This window comes from Taudactylus pleione, unplaced genomic scaffold (assembly GCF_031769625.1).
Source record: "Taudactylus pleione unplaced genomic scaffold, aTauple2 ptg000391l, whole genome shotgun sequence".
NCBI lineage: Eukaryota > Metazoa > Chordata > Amphibia > Anura > Myobatrachidae > Taudactylus > Taudactylus pleione.
The window spans coordinates 2,703,493-2,709,492 of record NW_028284792.1 but is presented as its reverse complement, the minus strand read 5'-3'; positions in this window follow the sequence as shown (position 1 = coordinate 2,709,492).

Here is a 6,000-nt window from a genome sequence, read left to right as displayed (position 1 = left end):
TTTTATGCTTTGCTCTCAACTCAGCCCCAATATGAGTAGTGTAGCCAGTGGCATAACTAGGGCAGGGCATCCAGGGCTCATGCCCTGGGTGCCGTGAGACAGCCAGCGTGGGGGGTGCCGCCGGCCACGGTACAGGCCCTCCCTGGTCAGTTAGTGTAGTGCAGACTGCAGTGAGTGTCGTCCACACTACACAGTTCCACACGCACCGCCACTGGCACTGGGTAGTACACCTGTACTACCCGGTGGCGATGTTTGTGTTTCAGCAGCCAGTGAGAGTCAGACAGACTCTCATTGGCTGCTGCGTCCACTGCCAGAGCCAGGCTGGAGCTCACTCATGAGCTCTGCCTTCCGGCTCCTGCAATGTGTGATGGGAGAGACGTCATGACATCTCTCCCATAGTACTGAGCGTGGCGAGCAGGAGGATGGAGGATTCAGGTAAGTTAGTGAGTGTTTTGTTTCTGTCTGTTATGCACTACTGGCTGGGGGCACTAAGAAAGGCACTGTCTAAGGGGCACAGCATAGGGGTGATCACTACTGGGGGTACTGTATAAGGGGCACTACTGGGGGCCTTTATAAGTGGGACCACTACTGGGGGCACTGTAAAAGGGGCACAGCATAGGGTGGATCACTACTGGGGTCACTGTATAAGGGGCCCTACTGGGGGCCTTCATAAGGGGGACCACTACTGGGGGCATTGTATAAGGGGCACTACTGGTGGCCTGCATAAGGGGGACCACTACTGGGGGTCTGCATAAGAGGGACCACTACTGGGGGCACTGCATACTGGGGGCACTGTATAAGGGGCACTACTGGGGGCCTGCATAAGGTGGACCACTACTGGGGGCATTGCATAGGGGGGGCACAGTATAAGGGTGCACTACATGGGGCACTGTATAAAGGGCACTACTACATGGGGCACTGCTACTGGGGACATTGCATAAGGGGCACTACTACAGTGGGCATTGCAAGAGGGGCACTGCTACTCAGGGCATTAAGGTGCATATGTAATGGAAAGGATTGTTCCCAGAGTGAAGAGAAAGGGGTGTGTGGCATGTCGGCATGCCCCATTTTTCAGTGGCCATGCCCCTTGTTGCATGTGACCACGCCCATTGATTAGGCTCACGCGCTTTTAGCTCACGCAATTAGGGGGGAAGGGGGTTCCATATACCCTAGTTATGCCACTGAGTGTAGCAATATTTTACACAGTGCTTTTGTAGTTATAATGTAGAATATGACCTTTACTGAGTTTTGGCACTTTAATGATAAATTGTGTTTGTAAAATATTACATGCCAGTTAAATATGCTAATTGGTTAGGCAACATCTCCACTTTATCTCTCTCCAAGGCTTGACACATCTCCCTTAAAATAACATAAGGATTGCTCTGCTATTACTTATGGTGCAGATGGAATGGTATAATAAATAGGAAAAACCTTGCTTTAGGTAAGCATTGCATGAGGGAGCTTTTAGGACACAAAGATATTTTGGAAACTTTTGACTCCCATTATCAGTGTCATTCAGTATAAGAAACTTGATCCTAGCATCAATCAGACTTTCATTGCACAAAGCACCTTTACACAACTTTTTCAAAGCCTGCAGACTTGGCATTCTTTTTATGATTTTTTTTAAATTGTTTTTTAGGTTATTATCAAGATCTCCTTTACTGTCATATATGTTCATGTTTGAACAGATTTATTAATTCATGTTTCACATTTTATGCAACTTGCAAACTGAAGCACATTTATTTATTTACTACCAGTTATTTATATAGCGCACACATATTCCGCAGCGCTTTACAGAGAATATCTTACCATTCACATCAGTCCCTGCACATCTTATTATGATCCAACAATTCTGAATACCATTGTTTTAGAATCTATTAGAAGTACAGATGTGTCCTCCTACATCTATCCTTAATATGCCACGCAGCGCGACATGTCTGGCGTGATTGAGTCGCCAGGTCTCTTTCCACTCTAATGCCACCCTTCTATCTTACAACTGATGTTGGAACAATATGACTGATATGAGGCACATTCTAATAGCCGTGAGGGGAAGCAGTGGTCTACCTGTTCTGCCTGGGCGGGGAATTAAAATTAAATAGAATACACTACACATGTGAGAGATATTGTTACCTTACTTATTGAACGACCCTCGTAATATATAATTAAAGTTTCAATACAGTATTGGCAGTACATTCATTTATAAATCAATATGCATCTGACACATTTGGAATATGTCAGTGATATGTCTATCATCATATTAATGTTCAGATTCTAACAGAATTAAACTAATGTTAATTCTAACAAATTAACAGAATGATTGTTTTTTTAATCATATGCAAAGCTGAATAATGGAACAACATCAAGATATTTTGTGATATCTACATCATAGGCTCTGAATCAAGAAGTGTTTACTAGCTTTTACATTGATGGATAAAAATCAAATAATAACCAGTTGGCAGAAGCTTTATGTTGTTTGTTCAGTTAAAAATGTCTTCAGATTTTCGTCTTGCCACACATATTGAAAACTTTGTAGGCAAACCCATGCCAAGCTATCATACTCCAGCACAGATGCTGTGGAGACATTTTGAATGCAGAATGGGAACCTTATAAAGAACGTTGCTCATCGTGCTGTTTCTCACCAGTTACTTGCTTCCATTTAGTTGTATTGGTATTTCTAGTAGGCAGCTGCTTCAGCAAGAACTTCAATTGCCCATGCCTCTAACTTGGCAAAACCACATTATGGCTTTATATGGCCACATGATTGACATGCCATATCAAATTTACATACTGTATATCATAATGAAACATTTTAAATAATACATTTTTCCCAGTGTCATTTCATTAATCATTGTACAGTGATTTTCAATTTCTATCCCAGAAAACACATCAGTCATGTAAAATACAGGAAAACTTTGCCTACAATCCAGAATTTCTATGAAATAAATATATAACAGGATGAACATCACTCACTGTTATTGGCAAATATATTATGTATTGCCGTAAGCAGATTCAAACTGTCTGCTTAAAAGCAGAATTGATATGGGCTGCAGTGATCTCAGCAGATGCATTATAGTTTAAGGGATTAGAGAAAGCAGTTAAACTCAATTAGATTAATAAAATGAGTAATATAAAATGTGATATTTCAACTGTGAGCTGTAAGATGTGCAACAATGTAATGTACTCCACACCAATGTTATGCAACAGGCATAGGAGTAGTCTTCCCCTTTCTACAGCACAAAGCAATTTATTTATACTTCCATTCCCCCACAGTGACGCCAGAGATTAGGTTCTCACCTCACGGAGAAATGGGCCTGGATATTATTATTATTATTTATTTATATGGCGCCACAAATGTTCCGCAGTGCCTTACAAACCATATAAACAAGTTGTAGACAAGCGACTTACAGAACAATACAGTACAGGACCAGGACATGGATTGTATATATTGCTACATTAGTGACCATAACACCCAGATAAGCAACAGAGCATAAGCAGCCAAGTGTTAGGTGCCCTAGTGGTGAGTAAGAAGTAGATGAAACTAAAGTAGGTAGAAGTACAAGAGGTTCGAGAGCCCTGCTCATAAGAGCTTACATTCTAAAAGGGGAGGGGAAGACAAACAGGGGTGACACAGATGGGGAGGAAGGTGTATGTATCAGGGAGATAGAATGACAGCTGGAAGGCTTTGATGAAATAATGGGTCTTGAGAGCCCGTTTGAAGGATTGCAAAGAGGTGGAGAGTCTGATGGGGAGTGGGAGAGAGTTCCAAAAGTGGGGAGCAGTGTGGGCAAAATCTTGGAGGCGGGAGTGGGAGGAAGTAATCAGCTGGCTTGAAAGGCGGCGTGCATTAGTTGAACGATGAGAGCGGAGAGGAGAGCGAAGGGAGATGAGATCAGAGATGTATATGGGGGAAGATTTGGTGATAGCTTTGTAAGTGAGCGTAAGAACCTTAAATTGGGTTCTAAAAGGGAAGGGGAGCCAGTGGAGGGCTTGTAGGAGAGGGGAGGCAGATGTAGAGCATTTGGAGAGGAAGATAAGCCATGCAGCAGCATTAAGGATAGACTGGATAGGAGAGAGATGGGATTTGGGGAGGCCAAATAGGAGGTTACAGTAGTCCAATCTGGAGATGACCAGTCAGTGTATGAGGGTTTTTGTAGCATCCTGGGTGAGATAGGGTCTGATCTTAGAAATATTTTTGAGATGGAAACGACAGGACTGTGAAAGGTTCTGGATATGTGGTTTGAAGGAGAGGGATGAGTCCAGGATAACTCCAAGACAGCGCACTTTGGGGCTAGATGAGATAGTTATACCATCAATTGATAAAGAGATAGTGGGAAGTGAGATTATGTGGGAGGGTGGGAAGACAATCAGCTCTGTCTTAGACATATTGAGTTTAAGAAATCGGTGGGACATCCAGGAAGAGATGGCAGAGAGACAGTTGGAGATACGAGTCAGAAGAGAGGGGGAGAGATCAGGGGAGGAAATGTAGATTTGAGTATCATCAGCATAGAGATGATAATGGAGGTCAAAAGAGCTGATGAGTACACCTAGAGAGGAAGTATAGAGGGAGAATAGAAGAGGTCCAAGAACAGAACCTTGAGGGACACCTACTGTAAGAGTCTGTGGGGGGAAGAGGATTCATGAGAGGAAACTGAGAAAGATCGGTCAGAGAGGTAGGATGACAGCCAGGAGAGGGCAGTGTCACATAGACCAAGGGAGTGAAGGATATGCAGCAGTAGAGGGTGGTCCACAGTGTCAAAAGCAGCAGAGGGATCAAGGAGAATGAGAAGAGAGTACTGGCCCTTGGATTTGGCAGCAAGTAGGTCGTTGCTGACTTTCGTGAGGGCAGTTTCAGTGGAGTGGAGAGAACGGAAGCAAAACTGAAAAGGGTCAAGGAGGGAGTGGGAGGAAAGAAAAGTGGTAAGGCATTTGTAGACAATCCACTCAAGGAGTTTGGAGGCAAAAGGGAGGAGAGAGATGGGTCGGTAGTTAGAAAGAAGGTTAGGATCAAGGGTAGGTTTTTTAAGAATGGGGGAGACAAGGGCATGCTTGAATGCAGAAGGAACAGTGCCTGATGAGAGGGAGAGGTTAATGAGGTGGGCAAGATGGGAGCAGGCAGAAGAAGAGAGGAAGCGGAGGAGGCGGGAGGGGATAGGATCAAGGGGGGAGGTGGAAGGGGGGAGGACCGGATGAGGGCCATGACTTCCTCTCCAGATAGAGGGGAGAAGGATGTTAGAGTTGGTCAAGTTGATTGGGAGGGGTGATCTGGGAAAGGAGGAGGTGGAGAGCTGGGGGACTGGTTGGATATGATGTCCTGATGTATGGAATCAATTGTAGATGTAAAGTAGGTAGCAAAGTCAAGGGCAGAGAGGAAGGAGGGGAGACGAGGAGGGGGTGGGTGAAGGAGGGAGTTGAAAGTGGTGAAGAGACGCTGGGGATTAGAGGACTGAGAGGAGATGAGGATCTTGAAATATGACTGTTTAGAGAGGGAGAGAGCAGCACTATAGGATGAGAGCATAAATTTGAAATGGAGAAAATCTGCCTTAGAGCGTGATTCTCCACTGTCGCTCTGCGGTTCCTGAACACTTTTGCAAGTATCTGGTGCATTTGGAATGCCAGGGTTGAGGAGTAGATCTGCGAGTGTGAGTAGTGATCGCCGGAGCAACAAAGTCCATGGCAGAAGCAAGGGAGGCATTGTATAGGGAAGTGGCTTGGTCAGGGCAGGAGAGAGAGAGGATTGGGGAGAGAAGAGAGTCAAGCAGGGAAGAAAAGGAAACTGTGTCGATAGTGTCAATGTTACGCTTAGTGATGGTGGCTTTTGGAGGTAGAGAAGGGGAAGGAGAGAGGGACAGGTTAAGAGAGAAGGTGATGGTCAGAAAGCGGGAAAGGGGAATTGGAGTGATCAGAAATATCACATCGGTGAGTGAAGACCAGATCAAGCAAATGGCCACTCACATGGGAAGGTGAGGAGGTCCATTGGGAGAGACCAAGTGAAGATGTGAG